This window comes from Patagioenas fasciata, chromosome 7 (assembly GCF_037038585.1).
Source record: "Patagioenas fasciata isolate bPatFas1 chromosome 7, bPatFas1.hap1, whole genome shotgun sequence".
Taxonomy (NCBI): Eukaryota; Metazoa; Chordata; class Aves; order Columbiformes; family Columbidae; genus Patagioenas; species Patagioenas fasciata.
In genome coordinates, this window is record NC_092526.1 from 37,966,574 (window position 1) to 37,989,357 (window position 22,784).

The following is a 22,784-nucleotide window of genomic DNA, read 5'->3' on the forward strand; positions in this document are numbered from 1 at the left end:
AAACTCACATTGATGCTGACATGCAAATGGTAAAAAGACACCATAAAAATCCATTTTTGTCTCTGCTAACCTGGCCTTTCATAGGGATCTTCCCTTTGGTCCCCACCACTACAAAGTGATCACAATACAGCTTCATCAACAAGCAACTTGGATATGTGTGGCTGGGTGTAAATTGTGTTACAGTTCCAAGAGAACCAACAGGCGTTGGATAAGATATCTTAATCTTAAGGCGTGCATTGATTTATTTACTTCCCTTCTTCTGAACTCCACAGGATTATCTTAAGTTTTACTTTGCTAATGCTGGAAAAGGTAACAACATCCACAACGAGTTATGCAATGTCAAGATTCACACAGAAACAAGTTTAAAGGATTGATTTAGTACTTTCTTTCGCTGTGTTATTTTAAGGTATGCATACACACTATCCAAAAACGTATGTACATCAAATCTCCTGACACTTTCAAGATGTGGCAAAAATATTATCCTATGATAAGCAGTAGACTGAAACAAAGAGATAAACATTTAAAGGATCTCATTTGCCCAAGGGAAGAAATTAGTGTATGAGAGGAAAAAGAAGATAAGAAAAGAAGAACACTGAAGTGCTTCTAAGGAAGAAACTGGCATTTTCAGGTCTTCCACTCATTCATAATTTGGTTGTAAAAATGTGTCAGCTCATATTTAGTAATGCATATTGCAGAGGCACACAAAGCCTCTTAAATAATTAGATAGAAAACCTGCTCTCCTCCTCCACGTGGAGCCTGTTTCCTTTTCACTGCCACACAAATAGCTCTTAAAACATACAATTTGGTTTTTATTTGTCCAAAGAGTATAGGAAAGATTAATTCCAGTAACAAAGATCACTCTCTTTGTACCTTCCTCCTGCATTGCAGTGCAACCACCCAGGTGTTCACACCGCATTTATCATCAGGCCATTGCTATGACCCACAACCACACACGGCCAAAACCACTTGAAATAATAGTGGGATATGAAGCTCACTTGAGCATTTGCAATGTAGAAGAGTAAACGGAGCTCGGCTGTGATTCGATCAGAATAAACAGGTGAATTTCTCAGCTGGACCAAGCCAAGTTTCCCCATGGTCAAGACAAATGGATAGAAAAGACAAGTAAGAACTGTTCAACAGGAACACTCAAGCACCGCCTCGGATTCAAAAGCCCTCGAAATACACAGCAGTAAAAATCAGGAAAGTAAACCAGGAGGACATTGATCATGTAGTTACCCTATTTCTAGCGAAGAGAAGCTGCTAAATTAATGTCTACTGTGATTAAGTTACAAAAGACATACCCATCATTAACCAATTGACATGATCAATGCTTTCTGACCACCTGCAAAACGAGGGGGTGTTTTTCAAGTTTTAGATCCCTCTGCATGACAAGAGGGAGACAGAAGATTAAGTAATACATTGTTTAGAAGCAGAGTGCATAGTTTATATTCACCTAATAATTAATAGATATATTGTAAGAAACTAAATAATTATAACTAACATCATCAATCATTTGTTAGTATAGATGTATTGTATGTCAAGATTTCCAAAAGTTGCAATGCATATGCAATAATTATGTGAATATAAGCAACGCAAGAGCATCCAGTGTTTGGAGCACTTATGGAGGGTGATCCCCAGAGCTCCCCAGCGCTGATAAAACAAAAAAATGCCACTTAAGAGTATAATTGACTCTGCTGTTAAGTTTAATTCTCTGTTTCACCATCTGCTTTCTTCACATATTTTGCAGTGGTCTGCAGAGCAGAAGTGTGATGCTGCATTTTCACACACTTAGGTTTCTAAAACCACATCTCAGTTTCGTTTATTCCCCTGAAGTCTGAATGAAATTTTAGCTGAAATGGTAACATAAAGTTATTTTATGAGAGGAACAAGGTCCCAGACAGAACTCCCAAACCTGTCTCCTGTCTGCAGAGAAGGAGACTCCACAGCCTCCCTGGGCAGCCTGGGACAGGCTCTGCCACCCTCACTGAGAAGAAGTTGCTTCTCAAATTTAAGTGGAACATCATCTGTTCCAGTTTGAACCCATTACCCCTTGTCCTACCATTGGCTGTCACCGAGAAGAGCCTGGCTCCATCCTCCTGACACTCCCCCTTTCCATATTGATCCCCATGAATGAGTCCCCCCTCAGTCTCCTCTTCTCCAGCTCCAGAGCCCCAGCTCCCTCAGCCTTTCCTCACACGGGAGATGCTCCACTCCCTTCAGCATCTTGGTGGCTGCGCTGGACTCTCTCCAGCAGTTCCCTGTCCTTCTGGAACTGAGGGGCCACAACTGGACACAATATTCCAGGTGTGGTCTCCCCAGGGCAGAGCAGAGGGGCAGGAGAACCTCTCTGACCTACTGACCACCCCCTTCTAACCCACCCCAGGTACCATTGGCCTTCCTGGCCACAAGGGCCCAGTGCTGGCTCATGGTCACCCTGCTGTCCCCAGGACCCCCAGGTCCCTTTCCCCTACACTGCTCTCTAATAGGTCATTCCCCAACTTACAGTGGAACCTGGGGTTGTTCCTGACCAGATGCAAGACTCTACACTTGTCCTTAACACTCCAAATACGCTGCTAATCAATCAATGCACAATAAATATCAGCTTCAGCCTTTCAAGGGGAATGAATACAATTAAGGTTATGCAAATTAACTATTCAAAAATAATTGTAGCAATTGACTCCTCATTTCCAGTATGGAAAATTCATTAATTGGAACAGACTGCAAATGTCTACTGATGGAGAAGAACTTCAGGACACATTAAGGAATCCCCTATAACGTATTACGAAAACAACAACAGTATTTGAAACACCAGTTTTTTCTTTACCAGTTCAATATTTATAAATATTGAGAGTTCAGTGGGTGAGCTGCTTTTTATTTTTAAACACGAAGTATCACTCAGACACTTGTAAACTGTAGAAGTTACACTAATACCCTGTCGCAGTTTTGTACACTTGCTATACTTCAGCATCTCAATTTTTTTAAAGGGGATTTGAAGAACATGTAAAAGATATCTGTAGGTAAAATGGTTCTAACTTCAGTATTGGTGTGATCTCTATTAACAACCTACGAGTTACCTAGACAATAAATTATCAAAACTTAGCCCCCCTCTGACATTTTTACTGCTAAAATCCTCCCTACTTACATTGTGTCTTACCTTTATATGGTGTCCTATGGTACAGCTCTTCCAACGTTTTACTGATAATTCAATTGCAAAGCTTTAAATAAAAGGTTTTATAATTATTCCTCTCTTCAAACTGTAATTCTGTCAACTGATTACTGTTAATAAGGTTAAAATCTGTATATTTGACTGGTTTTTCTGTACTGAATTAGAAAATCGACACCACTATTTCCTTTCTGACCCCAAACACCAGACATGTACACAAGGTACTAAAGAAGAAATGGTAAAATAAAAGCTTACTCGCAATTAAATTAATCAGTTTTCAATTACTGTCAGGATAAAATCACTAAGAGAAGTTCTCAGTCATAGGCTGGCATCAGGACATGATTGAAAAGATGCAATTTTCAACAGCTTGAATGATATATTCAAAGGCATAACAGGGAATTAAATCCTCAAGTTGGATGGCAATTTTCAATCTTAACTTTTCCACATCCAAAACTTTATTTATGGCCTTTTCTCACTACGGACAACAAAAGGTACTAAAATTGTCTGTTTCTTCAAGACATTTGTTTCCTGTTCCAATGCTCCCTGACCATGACTTCAAATGCTTATTTAAGAGAAAAGCCTGTGGTTTTTTTAACCATCCAGAAGCCGTTCTATGGCCATGGGATATACTTGTAACTTACGCCCACAGGAGGACAAGAGCACTTTAGATCAAGGCAAGAATACTGAGAGTGAATTGTACCATATGTCGAACAAAAGAGCTTCATAAAGCCTCTGTGGAAGTTTTCTCAGAACTCCACAAACTCATTAATGTAAAATCAGATTTTATATATTACTTATGAAAGACTCCTGTTCAAATGGTTAAAAGATGAAAGCTTGGTAATAGTGCAACATAGACAGAACTAAGGTAATTAGGGTACCTGAAAAATGGATGAAAGTGTTATTTAATTTTTCAATTTAAAACTTTCCTGGAGCTCTACAGCTTTTCTTCAATGTTCTTTCAAGGTATTCTTCTGGCACATACTGATAAGTATTTGAAATGGTATTCTTGCATAATAGTTTGCCTTGGAATTCCTTTAATTTAAAATAAAGGCTGTCAAGGAAAAATCCCAACATACACACCATATGGCAGCCTTCCTTCACACCTCCATATGAAAACAGCTTACAGATCCATTACATGGAAGCTATGGTGATTAGCTCATCTTGTTTACCTACATGCCAAAACGACATCCACCAACGTATCTCCCCAAAGACCACCTATAACACTTTTCCTACCCTTATTATTCAGATTTCTTTTGGTGCTGTCTGAAAGCCAAGAACAGAATCCTGCTGCACACGGCACGAACACTGGAAGGCTCTGCTCTCTAAACTTTTCAAGGATACAATGAGAATAAGAAATAAGAAGAGTAGCAGCAGGCCTGAGAAAGAGGGACCAAAGCCAGCCCAAGTTCCCAGCTCTTTCTGGGGGCAGGGAGGTTTCCTCACCCAAGGGACAGTGCAGTTGTTTTGGCACAAGCCAAGGGACAGAGCAGGGGACAAAACGAAGAACCAAGGGTGGAATATCTGAGGCCAGGAATGGTGGATCCCTGCAGGATTTATTTCAGTTTAAATGCTTGTAGTCACTGGAGGTCCTCAATACTGCCAAATGCTTCAAATCTGAACATGAGGAGAAGCTTCTTTGCTGTGAGGTGCCAGAGCCTGGACCAGGCTGCCCAGAGAGGCTGTGGAGTCTCCTCTGGAGACATTCAAACCCGCCTGGACCGACCTGTGTGATCTGCTGTGGTGACCCTGCATTAGCAGGTGCGTTGGACTGGATCATCTCCAGAGGTCCCTTCAACCCCAAGCAGTCTGTGATTCACAGGAATCAAGGCCAGAGGCAATACTTTTAAATAATATTTTTCTTCATTAATTAAGCTGATATTTTCAAATTATCACTAAGCTGTAGAAGTTTGCTCAAACAGCAAGACACCAATTGCTTCCTGTCTTCACATTTTCACCATCAGATCCCCTTTCCAAGAAATGTGGAGTTCCTCTTTTTGCCCATCACTTACTACATCTAAAAGACAATTAACTCGAGGCAGCAGGATGTAAAGAAAGGCCTGTATGTGAAGCCTGTGAAGCTCCTTCCACAGCCCTCCTGCTACTACCAGTGACCCATGGGGGTTTTGTTTGCTGAAGAGCTCCAGTGACTTGGATTTACTAGGTTTGAGTTGATGGATGTCACAGCCATTGGAAGGGGTTGGAACTCTCCATCACTTCTGGGAGATCAAAGCTCCTGGACCACTTTGTCACTACAAGCCTTACATTTAGTTCTTGGTCCTGTCACTGCATTTGGGTAACTACCTACATTTATCAACCTGAGTTTCCAGATCTCTGAGGGTGTTTTTAACAGCCCGCTATAATTTATCTGCTGGCTGGTTGTTGCGGTTTTTGGTTTGGTTTTTGGTTTGGATTTGTTTGGATTGTTGTGGGTTTTTTGTTGGTTTTGTTTGTGGATTTTTTCCCCAATTGTTATTTTGGGAAGGTCCTCAGTTATTCTACAAAGATTAAAAAAAAACCTGTATTAAGAAATCATGTCTAAGAAAGCCCTTTTGTGTATGCTTTTCAGCAGGTCTAGCTGTTGTTTTTGTGTGTGTGATCCAATCAAAAGATATCCTTATCTTCCTGTTATTACCCTGTAGCTGAACTAGCAGGTTTGGGGGGTGTTTCTTTTCTTGAAAGGTCATGGCAAAAAAAAAAAATTAAAACAAAATTAAATCTACCTAATTGATGAGACCTTATGTACATCTTCCTGTCCAACCTATTCCTTCACGGGCACTCGTGACTGTACTTCAAACAATGCAGCTGATTGAGTACTTAACACTGGTATTTGTGGCAAAGTTTGATGAGCCCTTCAAGCACGACTGAGATGTAATTTTTGAAGCCACTTAGTAACTACTTGAGAGCTGTTCTGGAGACCCAGAGTAACAATACAGACATTCCTTGCGGGTTGACTCTGGGTTGCTTCCCTAGCAGATATAAATGCTAGTGCTAAAATGTCAAGGATTTATAATTATGATGGCGGATGCATAAAACACATAAAACAAGCCTTATTAGGGTTGATTGAAGTAAATAGACCAAAGGACATTCCTCCTTTCTTCTGTAAAAGATTCATGCTCAATGCTATTTGTAGCCTGTCACACTCATTATGTTTTCATGTGAAATAGCTTCTGAGTTTTGCTAGATAACAAATGCCCTTTGTTTTTCTTCTTCCCCTGCCCAAGTGAAGGAAACGAATGAAAGGAGAACTGTAAAATGCAAGACTGATTATTTCCTTTCCGTTTACCTTGAAGCGGAAAACTGTCACCTTTATGGACTTAGAGAAGATGAGCTAATTTTGGAGAGTCCATTTGAAACGGCACTACAAAAATGTAGATACTAATATCAAAGACTGCATTACTTACTAGAACTGTGCTTGTCAAATGCACTTATTTTAATCAGCCATCAAAAAGGAAATATTTCCTGTGACATGGAATCTGAAATAAGACAGCTTCTCTTTAGAAATGAAAGTAAGATCTTAGTTACTATATTGGAGGTAAGCATCAATAAAGGTTCTCTTGTATACGATGAATTAAAGTAATTCCATAATATGAATTAGCCTACCTTTGATGCTAAATTAACAGCTTATTCCAATTCTGTTGGGAAGACTCCTGTGGAAGGCACTATAAAATAAGCCCAGTTCCTGATGGAAGGAGCATCTTGTTGAACAGAGAACCCACGGTCACACCAAATTCTCCAAGCCCCACCTGGAGTAATGAGGCAGAGGTGTGGGAAGACAGACCAGAGAGCCTCTCTTGCTCCTTGCTTGCTGTCCCTGTTCCAGTCACATCTGATCTGGCTATGGGAGCTCATGGGGTTGGAAGTGAGCTGGGAAAAATGAATTTTGGGAGCTCATTGCCATTTCTCCTACCTGCTCTGCTTATGACCCTCCTTAGCTACCAATGCTTGAAGGAAACATTGGCCAGATGTACTTCCAGTACCAGTAATTTTTACTTGCTCTCTCGCTTTTCTCGTCTCTCAACTGCATATCATTAATACAAAATTTAAGGAAGCAGAGCTTGTTAACCTTCAGATTATATAGACACATGAAAATCCTCAGAAATCTAAAGCAAAGTAAATTGTGGTGAAGAGACATTATACCATTAGCGTAAGATCAGAGGGTACGATTGAAATTCTTAGGAATCCGCATGGCTCCCCATATTCTAGGCAATCATTTATGATTTTAAAAAGCACTTTGTATTTGTAACTAAGCACTTCAACTATCATCCTTTCCTGATTCCAGTTTAATGAGCAGGCCCCACAAAAGCATTTAGGCTCGAAGGGCTCTCTGAAAGTCACTGGTCCAGACCTTCACTCAAAGCCACGCTGGCACTTAGGTCAGTGTGCTCAGAGCCCAATCCAGCTTCAGCATCTCTAAGGGTGAAGATCTGACAAGTCTCTGGGCACCTGGTCCAGTGCTTGACCACCCTCATGGTGCACGAAAAGTTTCTCTTACTGGAGTCTTCCTCATGACCAATTAATGTCCATTACTTCTTGTTTTCTCACTGCAGACTTTCAAGAAGGTCGTGGGGAATCTACACCCTCCCATTACGTAGTTGTAGACAGCAATAAGATCTATGAAGCTCACTCATCCACCATGTGTTCAATCCCTGCCCATGTTGGTGACGCTGTGCTCAAGGGACATCAATGTCTTTCTTGCAAAGAGCAGATCAGAACTAGAAACAATAGTCTGGCTGTGGCCTCTCAAGTGCCAAAGAGGGAAGCAGAATCGCTTCCCTCAATGGCTACACTCCCTCTAACCACCCGCATGTGCATTTAGCCGCCTTAGCTGGAAAGCCACGAAAACCCAGCTCAACCTGTAGCAAGTCACACTTTTTTTCCCTCTCTCTCACTAATTTGACAGTATGCATCATGTGCAAAAATAAGTTTTTGCTTTGGCCACAATTCCTCAACGACAGCATATGAATTAGTTGTTTGTTTGTTTTTAAATGGCTTTGATCTTTTTAGAGGACATTATGTGATGGAGGAATGAAACTTCAAAGTAAAAAAAAAAAATTAAAAAAAAAAAGCAGCACCAAAAAATACTTGAATTGTAAAAGCCATCAGAAAGTGTAAAACCATCTGTACAGCATAGCACGCACAACAACTTTCATTAGTAGCGTCGGGCTTGATGAATCTTGGGATATTGCCACACGTCGTACAGTTCTCGCACTGTGTTTCTGCCTGTGCAGAGAAACATTTCAGTATTTACAACTGCCAAGAGTCCTATTCTTACTGCTGCCTGGCGCACCGAGCCAGCGCTATTTGCCCTGTCTCTGACAGTTTACGCAGCAGGCTCCAGAGAGGCAAAAGTAAGCTTACAAAACTGGTTGTCACCTTGATGAGGAAAGGTCTGTCCCTAACGACAAACTAATGCTAGCAGTCTCTACTAGTTTGTTCTTAATTCTGTCAATAAGCAGTATTCCAAGGGCGTTTCTAGGGGATTATGATAATGCATACAGATCCCTTTGGAATAATACAGAAGAACACCTTTTGCCTTTCAGGTGGTGACCTTGTTTTCAGAAGTCACGGCCCTTTACGCTTCCGCGGCATAAATCGGTTTGACCTGGAGCAACCTCGCCACTAAAGAAAGCTCCTAAATGTCATAATCCTTTTACGTATAACATTTGAGCCAGAGAAGAACAGAAGAAGAGGGCAGGGGAGGGAAGTTCAACAGAAATGCAATGGGATCGTCACCAAAATCCTCAGAGTGTATTAGTAACTGGCTGGTACAAATGGCTTGTTTTGTCATACTCATTAATACAAGACGACAAAGTCAATCATTGTCACTCACAGAAGGTCTGGTTTTTTGTTGTTGGTTTTATTTTTTTAAAGGCTAGCCAGTTTAAGAAGTCTACAACAACTAAAGAAGAAACCTCTGAAGTTACACTCCCTCAGAAGATCAGTAACATGCAAAATTGTGCAACGTTCAGAACCTTTAAAAGTAGTGTGATGGTCCCAAACGCTGCAGCTCCAGAAATACACGTACCCAAATGAACCACCGCAACAGAAGGACTAGAAAAAACATATTTGGACTTGACATCTTAATGCACCATTACTGTGAAAACAATGAAACTAGAAGTCAAATTTGCAGAGATAGTCAGAGCTCTGGCAATTACAAAAAACCCTTCAGTGACGATTACTCATTTCAGCAATCAGCTCCTAACAGACATCCTACTGCTGCCTTGCTCATTATACTCCTTAAAAGAATGATCTACATGTTATACATTTCAGTGGTTTTCTACCCTAGCATTAGCTGCCCACAGCATCATTTCATAGTGAAGTTTCTTAGCTTCTTAGTAAACAAAATAAATGCTGACGACGCGCACAAGATGCACATCAAAATTAAACATGGTATTTTAAGGTGTTCCAACTGATAGAATTCAGAATACAACTAAGAAAACAGTATTTGCAAAGTTAGTAGCACCTATATATGTACACAGGTGTGTTTTGCATCCCTTGGACATGAATGCGTCTGCGCAAAAGATCTCGCACACCATTCGACTACCCACTCATTGGTACTTGTTATTCAGATATGGATGCAGCCTATTAAGACGAAATACACAAGAAAAAATAGCAATCATTCCAAAAATTACACCGGCAGGAATGTTCTTGTCCTTCCACAACAGCATAGGAGCCAAAAAATAAAACTGAAGTACGTTTTCTGTGATATTATAATTGCTTATTAGATGGATTTTGACACGAGGCTGAGTTTCAATGCCTTAATAAGTATAGTGTTGAACATCTACTTGATGTAGAGCTTTGCAGCATTTAGCTACAAAAATGTGGACTGCAAGTCTGACCTCTGAAGACTGGTTAGAATTATCTTAACATTTCTTAAGGAGACAATCTTCTGCAAGAAAAGGAAACTTTTCTGCTCTATTGAATGTATCGCAAAATACAGGCCATGGTTTCTTACCTACACTAATTAAACTAAAGCTTTTTATTAGATAATAAAAAACACTGAAGAATATATTTAACTAAGAAGTTGAATTCAATTAAAAGATTCCTATTACTCTGAAATATTGTTTTAATGTGATCTGAAGCCTTCTTTTTGGAAAAAAATCTTCATGCTTAGGGCATAGTTTAATGTTGATGACAGCAGTTTGAATATTCTGCAGAACAGCGATATGTCTTGGGAATAAATGACTTCAGACCGTTCAGATCATTACTCAGAAATTTCAAATGTGATTTTTCAGAGAGAAGCTTGTTCATCCATTTTCCACTCCTCATTACAAATGATAAAGGGATCAATTCATAAGGCAAAGCATTTTTAAGAAAAAAAACTTAAAGTGAATGATGTACCAGGCTCCACTTCCAAAAGTTAAACTACTCAATAAACATAGCAATGGGAGAGAAGTAAAACACTTTCAGCTAATAGAAAACTCTCCCAAAATGTTTCAGTTGTCCTGAATCTTCAAATATCTTCAATATCATGAAGAGTCATCAAAAGTGAAGCCACACAATGAGCACCTACCTTGACCAAAACACTATCAGACACTGGAAAAGGGAATTGGTGCTTTCCCAGCTTTCCTGCTTCATGCTGCCTTGGATCCTTATCCTCCAGGCAAATTATTTTCTTTCCAAGAGACCAAGAGCGTTTTTTCACACTTGGCTGAAAATCATCTCTCGGGTGTTCCCGTCCAGTGTAAGTTAAATAGCTTTTCTATCAGTAATTTGGCAAGCACACACACTGCAGAACTTGATGCTGGTCTTTGGGAAGGTCCCCAAAAATAACTTTGCTCCTGATTTACAGATCAGGTGCACAAACCAGTTAAAAAACCACAAAACAAAACACGCCACGCGCAGAGCTGGCAAACCCCATGATGTCCACTATGCACTTTGCCACAAACTGAAGAGAGAGATGTTTAAGAACCAAAGAAGTGCAACCTCCAGGCATTCTCTGCACAGAGATTCAGGAATTTCGGAAAAGCTGGCGAACAGAAAAATAACAGAAGTTCACCTACTCTTAAGACACATTAAGAGGCAGAGGAGTGGCCAAATATCTATTGCACATGATATCAAAACAGAAGCAACTGACCATTCTGGATGAATAAAAGACCAGGGGTTTTTTGCATCACAGTTGCATCTGAACTTAGAATTAATTTTAAGTTAGGCTAACACAAGGTAAACGCAAAGACATTATAATATACGTGACAATAGGTACACACTCTAAACAGGAGTTCTGGCCAAGTTTGTGGTTTAAATCTGTTTTTTGCTCTCTGCCTTCTCCTGCACATGCTGTTTATGTTACATGGGAAAAAAATACATAGTTTTTAATCCAAATGAAGGTTGCAGAGCTGTGTCTCCAGTCTACTGATCCTTCCCCATGCCAGCAGGCTACTAATAACTAATCAGCCCTCGGCCTCTTGACCTTCAAGGCTACAGCACAGGGACAAGGCACAAAAGATGGTTCCACCCTCTGCCCTGGGTCCAGTCCACAGTCAATGCAATAATTACTAGAAGGCTTCTGCTGGCCTGGGAGCTCCTTATCTCCTTCCACACTTCCAGACTCCACCAAGAATCTGTACAGCTGCTGTTGACCCGGCAGGGCTCTTAGTAATTCCGCAGCCGATTCCTTAGGATTGCTCACAAGTAGCATATTCCTGTGAAGCACTTTAAGGAAACTCAAAGTATTGGAGAGGGGAAAGCCTGGAGCTGACCACATGGAGAGAAAATTATGAGCTCCTGAGAGCCATAAGCTGCCACTTCTTGGCAAAGAGTATATTCTCCTATCTAGGCAATTCAGTTCAACAGTAAGCTCATTCAAAACAAGAACTGAAAAGCAGGGAAGCTCACTGCTCCTATTTGCTTACAGCCTCTGAATAAAAACTAAACACAAGACGCTGAAGGACTCATCCTGGTCTCATCACCCATCACCTGCAAACTGCTGCTGTTTGACTTTAAATGCTCAGCTCTTCCCAACACACACCCAGAAGGTTTCCCACTTTTCCTTAACCAGAACTCATTTTAGTTCTCTGCAGCTTTAATTGAACTTTAATTACTAAAACTAGCTTGACACAAGCCATGAAGAAGAAATTAATATTCTACTAAATAAGAACTGTCACTCAGCATTTCCTAAGCTAAATGTAAAAATTAAGACTCTGAATAAATGTATGCTAAGTATCATTGCATAAATATGCATATAATGCATTTTCCTCTTCATAAAAAGTGTTAAATTTAATGTAAAGACATTTAATTGCACATCAACATTTTCGCTGCGATCAATCACTGGAAATCAATGATTCTTTTAAATAAATGTAGAAATAGATTTAATTCAAAGCCAATTACTTTAAATACTTTTTTTTTGTTTACTTTTCAATCACTTAGAATTCAGTCGGTTCACTCTCTGGTTGGGAAACGGGATGTCAGGACATAACCCCACTAACTGCACAAACATATTTTCCCTTCTGCAATCAACACAGTTGTTATGCTGACAGTGAAATCAATTTGTGACCCAAATTTCTCATCCAAAAGTCCATTGCTGTGGGTTTACCCACACTCAATCTCTTTACTCAAGGTTTTTTTATGCCATTAAAATATTCCGGTCCTATTAGAATGCAAATACAAAGGGGTAGAGAGTGCATGCATAATACCATTAACAGGCAAAGATTTCTTGGTCCCCATTATCAGATATTAATTCTCACACTAACTGATGTTTCATTAAAAAATAAAAGGAAAAAAAAAAAGAACAAATCCATTAGCAGCTGCATTAAAAGTGAACAAAAGAGGCAACAACCACTGATGTGATTATGCACATCACCCTTTCTCAAAGTTTCTGTATCCAAGAGCACCAAACACATATTGTTTCAACTTTCATTTCAAAGCAGGTATGTAAGTACGTGTTACCGACAGTCAACCTCGACAGGGTTTCTTCCACCTCAGTATTTTTAGCAAGCTCTGAAAACCAACCAGTCATTTTTAGCAAGTCTCTAGACGGCTTCCTTTAACACCTTTTAGAGCCACAACACAGCACTTTGTGGGGGAGAAGAACAGAGGCATTTTTGAGCAGAAGGAGCACGTTTCAGGTGGAGCTTCTGGTTGATTCTGTGCCAAAATACATACGCAACACAACTTACATTCTCCCTTTTAGAAATCCACAAGTAAAACAGAAATAGTGTAAATTCACAGCACATCACTGCAGCAGTTTACCATTCATTGCCTCCTCTTGGACACGTGTTGATCAACCTGATTAGTTTTTGAGTTAGTCTCCCCCAAAACAGCATTAGAATTGCCCTAAGATGTACTGTCCATCCAGTCAGCTCACCAGCATTCAGTGAGTCACTCAACTAACATTTCCTCAGCTATTGTTAAGAAACACAAGTTACATCATCCGAGTCATCAGTGGAGGGAGATTTCTCTACATCACAGGAACTTTGTTTCACACCTGATGAACATGAAGCCTACCAAGCAGTTCCAGCCCCTCTGAGAAGTTTGGCACTTCCACTGTTCCCACACAGATGTTCACATTTCCAATTAATCATCAGCACAGGGAGCCTGGGCACAGAGCATAAGGGCTGGATACACTCACTTCAATCTTTCTTTGGAACCTTTTCAATATCTTCCAACACAAAATCAAAATATAAGTTAAAAGAATTGAGAATGAATATCCACACTCAAATATATTATGTAGTACTATGAATTGGATATAATCAACAGATAAATTGATTTTAAGGTACCACAACATCCCAGTTCTAGCTCCACTATCATTATATAGATGCGTTTAACAACAAAGTGGATAATCTGTGAAACTTAAAGCCTATATAAATACTATTAGTCTGAAAAGAAACATGAACTAAAAATCAGCAGTTCTGATAGTAAACAGGAATTTCAAAGCATTTGATTTCTTTTTTTAATTCAACACTTTCAAAACAAAGAACTACTACATAAGACAATATGAATTCTCCGTATTCTTAGTGGATGATATATTGATGTCCTGAGTAAAACATTTTCTATTTCCACAAACAAAAAATACAGAGCAGGTATATTCCAGCCCCTTAATTCTAAGTAAAGTACCTAAATCCTACTTCTCCAGCAGACAAACTGTATTAGTTTCATTAGGTGGATTTGTTGCTAGCAGTACATTCTAATACACTGACAACGGACGGCCACAGAAGTCACCAAGTACAACCAGTGCACTGCGTGTCTATATATATCCTTAAGGAACACTTGTGGACTATCATTCCTAATTCATTAACACGCATAAAGGCTCAATTAAGCTGATTTATTTAAAATAACCCAGCATATCGATGACAAGGGTGGAGTGAAGCCCACTCTTCCTCAAGTCCCAGGTTACCGCTACAACCATGTAATTATCTCTTTACTCACCAACGTTTTCCATCAATAGTTCAAGCGCTTTACAAAATATCGATCTTATTTGACACCCAGGAGAAGCGATGTGCCGTGTCAAATCACTTACCCACGACTGCCCCCAAAACTCATCCGGCATCTCAGAACGGGGAGGAATATTCAACCTGTCCTTCGGAAAAGGAAAAAGAACTTCACCATGCAGCTTGTTTCAAGCGCAAGTGAGCGGATTCCACGTGAATCAGAATCAAAAGTCATTTTCAGGGTTTCAGGTGAACCTTCAGTTTTCAAGAACCCTGAGATGTCAAGGAATGCACAGAATTGTACAGCCGTAAGAAATAACATTGTCAGAAACCCCATCGTGTAACTACTCACACTTGTATCACTTGCTGAAATGCTTTATTGCGAGCATGTAAAGTGCAAATACTAAGCAGAAGCCACGTGCTGTGCATAAAGCGCGTTTCCAGCCTGGGATTTCCTCATGTGGAAACGGGATTTGCTGGTGTGGAAACACAATTCCCACCCTGAGAAATGGGGGTTCCGAACTGCTGGTTCACAGGCACCAGCTCTTCCTCCCAACACCAGCACCCACTCGGCTCATACATAGAATGTGGTGGTAGGAAAAAAAAGCTTTAATCGTCTACGTGGCTGACCAGCATACAATAATCTGATTTATTTTGTATAAAATACACTTTTCTCGAAATTCATCCATTTTATGACAGATTAACCTTTTATCCTTTCCCAAATCTCCCACTTCAGTGCTTTTATACAAATAGGGAATAAATTTGAACGGCCTATAAAGCAGTTGGGTCTTTCGCAAGCCATCATCACTGCTTCTATGAAGTAGCAGAAAGATAGCGGTATTTCAGGGCAGACAAAAACATGCAGAAAACAAAGAATACTCATAATTTGGTAAATATTAACAAAAATGTATGACCGAATTCTTGATATGCACTGCAGGGACACACGTGTCAAGGTCTTGACATCCTCCAGAAACATTCACGTTTCTTCCTTGTAGGAAAAAGCATTTCAAAACACAACTAGAGAAAACACATACTACAAAATAAGAGTTTCAATACAGTTTAAGCAAAGGTGTTGCAAACCAGCCTTTGTAGGAATTAAGAGATGAAGACCTACAGCATGCTCTAGCTTTCAGTAATAGAAACTAATGGAACTTTCAGAAATTTTAGATACCTAGGACTCAGGAACAAGTTTTGAAAACTGCAGAGATGGGGAGAGGGCAGTGTAAAAATACAAACCACAAGGAATTGAAATACATGAATACTCCCATTAAAAATATATAACATATATAGCATGGATGGGGGCATGGAGGGAGGGCTGGAAGGGAGAAGAGAATAGAAGTATTTCTCATGTTTTGATCACAGAGAAGGAATTAAACTATAAATGACACCATTCTAATGAACCAGAACTGGTTACAATAACTTCCTTTTGTTTTTTAAATGAAAAGGTATGCAAAGCAACCAATAGAATGCATCAGAGCTTGGTAAAGATCAGTAGTTTAGGTTCAGTGTTACCTACTGCACATCTGCCACACCACACTATCCTACTACTCAAGCAGCATTTTTGCATTTCAATGTAGTAGCTCCATCAGATTAATGCCCAAGACATTTCAGCTGTGTCTCAAGTAAATAAGTGGACATACAGGAACATTATGCATGGCTCGTATCATTGACACTAAGCAAAGAAAATGTGATTAGCACCAAATTGCATCTGACAGGGGAATCAGAAAGCTGTCAAACACAATGACATGGATTCAGTATTTAGAAGGCAAAAGGAGAAATAAAGAAGCTGGCCAGTCTGGCATGGAGACAGCAATAAAACACAACAGCTATGATAAATTAATTCATTTACTTATGAAAAATTAGAGGCTTCCATACGCAGCTCTCATTTATAATCTTGTCAATCTGGCAGAGTAAATAAAAAGCCTATACAATGCACAGTGGGAGGGAAGAAAAAGAAACAAAAGCAGGGGGAAAGAAAAAACAGATTTTTGCATTTAATCTAACAGAATAATTTCTTACATTAAATGACGCCGGATTGAGCCTTTATCAAGTGACTAATGCACGGATACATTATAGCGGTGGTTACTGCGTTTGCTAGAGACGCACGGTGTTAAAACAACAGGAAGGTTGAGATCAAACACTCAGAAGCCATATAAAACCAAACAAAAATTTTACATGCAAGAGATGCTATGAGTGTGTCTTATCAAATGGATGACAGGAAGAGCTCCGGGGGGCTAATGCAAAGGGGCAATCCCTGGGACAAGAACAGGCGCTAGAAGGAGATGTTCACCTATCAGCCTTGGAAACCCTTCTCAGGGAAAACCAGCTTTGCGACATCCTGCAGCTCCGTTTCCGAAGCCATTTCCAAGACATTCTCCTTGGATCACCGAGTAGACCCAGCAGCTTATACCTCAATAGCAAGATGGCCACAGTAATTTGCTCAACTGAAATCATTGTTGTAATAAGGAGATCAGAGAAATATTGGCCTTTTAGAGGAATATTGCAATGACCGGCCTGACTGGCAATTGTCAGTAGGTGAGTTCAGACCAGAATATAATGAATTTCCTGGTAACGGAAGAAAAAACTACCCATATCCGAACAGAGCAGCAGGGAACAGCACCATGAAAATGTAAATGTCTGAGCAGCAACAAGGAGACTGTCAGCACCAGCACAGAGGCTGGATTTGCACCCTTCGACATTTCACATTTTGACTGATCACTGAAGATCTTATAAAATCCTATTTATCCTTAGATACGTACCTTGGCCATAAAGAATTTAGGGTACAGTCAGTTCATATATAGTCCTGAATATGGGAAAGATTGTTCCAATACCCAATGAAAAGAGCTGATCCTGTCCCTTGCCAGACATTTACTGTGCAGCATCCTGGAAAGACTCCGGGAGACCAGATGGACTTTGTGCCCCAGAAATAGGTCGGAAGTTGATTCCTACTCCAAAAAAGCCACCATCAAAAGACAGGACAGTCACCAGCAGCGTTCTCCAGCGTTTTACAGGGTATTCTGAAATCTGTGAGATACTTTAGAACGCATACTTTCTCATTGACTTTGGAGAAGCAATTGCAATAAACCTGTTTTCAGAAAAATATTAGCCCTGAAGATTTTGGATTTTGTACCTTTGCCACATACCTCTAGTATTACGTTGCTTTTTTAATATGCATTATTATAACTAAAATATTTTCATGTTGGTCTACAAATCAAGTACCTTGCATCCACTTCAATATATGCAATTCAAGCACTACAGTTTGACACCTTCTGTTGTAAATGGGCAGATCAGAAGCGTTGCAGGGCCAGCTGAGGCTTATTTGTGAATTTCTGCTCAAGATTCTGATTTTCTTCTCCCCATTTTAAGTATGCAACCCTTATGTTTGTGGAGCCAGCCCTCCAAATCCAGGTTTCTTGTTGATTGTATAGGAAGGTAACAAGAATCTTCATGTATGTTACAGGGCAAAGTGATGCTGGGGAAGCCACGGGTCAGGCTACCAAAGGGCATTTATGAACCAACCACTCAACCTGTAAATGGTCAAACTCATAACCAGAACCTCAAATTCATTTTTAATTCTTTCATATCCGATTTTTACAAGGCTTCTGCAGAGGCAATTTAAAAGGCTGCATACTATGCACCAGTGGCAACGCAACCAGAAGAAGGAAACAGAATTATTAAATAGCCTCTACATCTAAAATCTTAACATCTAATCCTAAGTTTTCAGCCAGTTTCAAGCCTTAAATCATAAAATATGGGGGGAAAAAAGTCTGATGTAATTGTGTGACACGACAGTTACAGGAAATACTTAGTGCCTGGCTAAACCCCTACACAAGATAACTCCTGTTAATGATAAGCTACTTCACACCACTTAACTGCCCTTTTAAAGCATGTTAGTAGTACACTCTTCAGCATAAATACCTTTTTATTTTGACACTACCTGCTACACTGTGGCAGTGTGCATTGCAGCTCACAACCAGGCCAGAAAAGCCTGGCTTACGATTAAACCTGTTGTACTGTACCCTGGAGCAGAGTTTGTGTGGTTTTGTTGCTTTTAAGGTATGCAGATAAAGAAAACTATGTTAAAAAATGCCTTTTTCTTAAAATACTTATAGCTACAATCGCAAGAAGGTAAAGACCACGTAATTGCACAGTCCCACCGTCACTGAGAATTTCACAACTGCTCAGCACACGAAGCTTTGGCCAGTTGTAAAATCTTGTTTGAGCATTTGCGGCTCAATTAGAACAGATTTTGGTAAAACATTTCCCTATTATCTTTCCATCTGCACTATTGCAAGAGAGTAACTTCAGCCCACAGGGTTGAGACAAGGAGCAGATTGGAGACACTCTGGTAATGCTGGAACAAGCACTTAAGAACAGGTAAAACAGGACTTGATTTAACAATTCTTCACTCCCTTTCTCCTTCTGTCCCTTTAACCTATTTCACTCCTTGCCTGGTACATTTTACCTGTTAAGAAACTGGTGTGAGCTCTCTATCCTTTTCTCAGATTTCAGGAGTCACTGGTATTAAGCTCGGCTGCAAACAAGTACTGAACTGCAGTCCGGGTCATTCATTTTCACTCCTAATCCACAAGTTTGAGTAACTGCATCACATATTTCAATATTTCAAAACATTCACATCTGAATATGTCATGAAATGAAAAATTTGTATTTAAGCCCAACTAGGCACAGACTAGGGCCCAGGTCCTGCACTATTTGGCCTATTCAATTAAATCTGGGGAACTGTCCCAATCTCTACACCAAAAACCGCAGGAAAAACTGCCACTGCTTACCCCATCCTTACCCAATGGTATTATAATAAAGAGATGCTATTGATGAGGAATGGGAAAAACAGAGGAGACCACGTGTATATCTGAAGCCATAACTCAGCATAATCACTGATAATTACATGGAAGATTAAAAGAACGAAACCATTCAGGCTTCAAGGCAAGTTTGGAGGCCAATAAATGCCTTGTACTCAACTTAAAGATGTAAACGCAGGCTCAAGAAAAACATCCCAGGGAAAAAACTACACCAAGGAGGTGCTTCTTTAACACACAAGGCTTCCATCACTACCAAACATCCAATTTTTCCCATTTTTCTCAATTTATTTACTTCCTTTGCTATTACGGTATCAAGGGTGACCCGCACAGATAAATCATTTTGCCTTCAATGCAAATGCCTTCAAATTCTTATGCCCTTCCAGCAACAGAATTTCAATTTTATTCTCCTAAAGACAGACAACCTGACAGTCCTTTTAAAAAAACCGCACTAATACAAAATGAATGACTAAGAAATTGTTTATCTTGTCACGTTTGCAAACATTTATTTCTATAAAATAAGGTATTAGCTAACTAATGACTGCTATATTTTTCATTGAAAGCACATGTATACAAATTGACAGACAAAATGGCAGCCGAAACAAATATTCAGCATTAAAGGCGAAACATTAGCTGACGAAAAATGAGCAAGGAAATCTTAAGTTGAGGCTTTCTATCTTGGCTTCTCATGTTACATCTAGACTTCAAACGGCAAGCGATGTTGCGGCGCTCCCCATTGCAGTCAGCGTGCACAGTAAATACGGCAAAGCGGCAGCAATACCTTTGCGTTTCTCTGCTTTTGTCAGCTTGCATCCAAATGACCGCAGAATTTCGCTATTAATTGACTACCCTTGTGCTTTCCAGGCTCCTGTACCATGGGACAGCATCTGCCCTCAGCCTCCTCAGGAGGGAAGAAGAAAGTCCTGTCTCTTGAGAAGCAATTAAGACAACTGAAAATAGAGAAGGGTAAAGCAGCAGCAACAAATACATACAGAAAAAGGCAGACATGATTGTTTATAAATTAGGTTTGAATAGTCCAAAAACATAATTAAAAACTCTACAAATTTTTTAGAAAATAAGGTAAGTAATCCCGTTCTTCTACAGCAAGCAAAATTCTTAACCCGTTTTTTTACCTGCGTGGAGCAACTCAGCCAATACAGAAGCAAATACAATGTATCTTCATAATGATAAACATCCAACATAAAACCTCAAAAGAATTATCTTCCCAATAATTCGATTTCACAAATCTGGACTACAGAAATATTTCCCAAACACATTTAAATACTAAAAGTCCTTTAAATGGACAAGTCTATCGAAAGTTATCCTTAATACAAATACAGCTGCCATGAAACACATTGAAGTAAATTCTTCCACTGTCTAATACGGAGACATTTAGAACACTTATTTTAAAATAAAAACACACACTACACAGTTCCCCACAAGAAAGAACATTAATGCTTCTAAGAATAGTGTCCCCCGAAGTCACATCATCTTGGCCAACGGCAGACACAGATTAAATGGAACCATTATGGTAGAATTCTTAAAGTTAGCTATATACTCTTGGAAATGCTTGGCTATAATGTAGCAAGAAAAAACACGAGCCAAAGCAGCAGTTGTTTTATATCTAGAGACTAAGGACAGAGTTGAGATGCACTTGAGAAACCACACAACACACCTGAGATGTATTAAATCATCAAATAAAAACCACGCGGGCACTCTAACAGCCTTCTGTCTTAAAAATTGTTGAAAAACACACTGAACAGATTGTAATGCAGATGAATCACTTCCAAATCTAAAGGAGATTTGTTTATATATTCTGAGCAAGTATAATTCCACTTCTCAATCAATTATTAGTATGATATTCCAAGTCTGTAGTGCTTAAAGAGAGCCACATATTTCTTTTGCCTTCCGCTGAAAGTGAATAAACTAACCAGGTGCACCTTGAGAGATAAAACCCAACAACTCAACTTGATTGTACATCAGAAATTTGCAGTCCAGTCTATGTGTTGGCCAAAAAGGAGCCGGCAGCATGAGAACCTGGTCAATAAAGCCAGCAGCAAATCCCCAGGAAAGTTACCCCCGTGTTCAGGTCTTCATTTTAGCACATGGATGGGGTCAACCAGAATTATTTAAAAGCAAACACGCATAGAAAATGTTGGTTTAGAAACAGAAACGGTGGCAAATCTATGACAAGCAAGGTGCAGCTGGTACTTCAACGTAGAGTGTTTCATTAGTTCTTTGCACAGGAGAAAAACCTGCTCTGAAAGAAAGACTAACCAAACCAACCCAAAAAAATACAAATAAAATCTATCAGACACCCGCAAAATATGCATTAGATCAATCACCACAACTATCTTCTTCATAATGAGAGTAATTGTTCAGCAAATAAAAACATATTAAGTATTTTAGCTTTAAGTAAGCCGCTAAACCACAAGACCAAAATTTGTCATGGGGATGATCCACAATCATCTAAAAAAATTTACAATATCTGGGTGGGAAAACTGTGAGTTAATGGAGAAACTCAATCTCCACTATTTAAAAGGGGACACAAACATTCTGCTAGGACATCTGTTCGTAGGTTCTACTGCAGCAGAAAAGCAGAAAACCACCAGAATTTTAGCTGTCAAAACAAACCCTCAAATGAAAGAAAGGAGGAGGAAGCGAGCGCTGAACAATTACATTCCCAGCACCACAAGTCTAGCGTTTAGTCAGGGAAAAGTCTGCAAGAAGCAGGGATGTGGTGTGAACACCCAGCCAAATGCTGCAAGGAGAACTAGACTGGAAATGCACTCAGACACACACCCAGTGTTACAATAATTTACTGAGATCTGCGAAAAACAGTGGAGTCAGACACACAAGTTACTTATCACCAGGGCATCGAAACACACGCTAGGCTCAACCACCTCTTTAAATACCACGTTGGGGAAATCGCAAGTGTTACAGCATTAATTCTTCAAGGTAGATTTTTCCAAAAGATCACTTTTGATAATGTAATAAAACTTCTAGATTGTTCCGAAAGGTCAACAAGTTGCTTTAAGTTGAGAAAACAGGAAAAGGGGCACTTGCAAAACCACCACAGCATCGTAAGTGAATTGGATAGAAACTGCTTAACTAACAGTTAATGGACTAATCAATACTGAACTAGTAAGCAGATCACAAACACATCCCACTCTCCTTCAAGTATTTGACATCACAAAACCCAACACTATATTACTAAAGATCGATTTGAGAAGAATCCTGCTGACTATGGCTTTATACAAATTTTTACATTTCAACGGGTATTTCAACCAGACCATCGCAAAATGTATTTTCACTCCCCGTAAAGACTAAAGGAATGAAACAGTCATCAAAGGAGCAGATATCTATTTTAGAAACAAAATATTTGCTGTTCACATGAATGACAAACTCCTTTGCACATTGTTTCATCCTTGCTATGGA

The 22,784-nt window shown here is 39.6% G+C and overlaps 1 protein-coding gene across 5 annotated transcripts in view; it reads right to left on the bottom strand.

The window, feature by feature from the left end:
* PARD3B (par-3 family cell polarity regulator beta) overlaps nucleotides 1-22,784 on the bottom strand; it is a 364,942-nt gene that overhangs the window by 257,881 nt on the left and 84,277 nt on the right. The gene's annotated exons all lie outside the window — the stretch shown is intronic.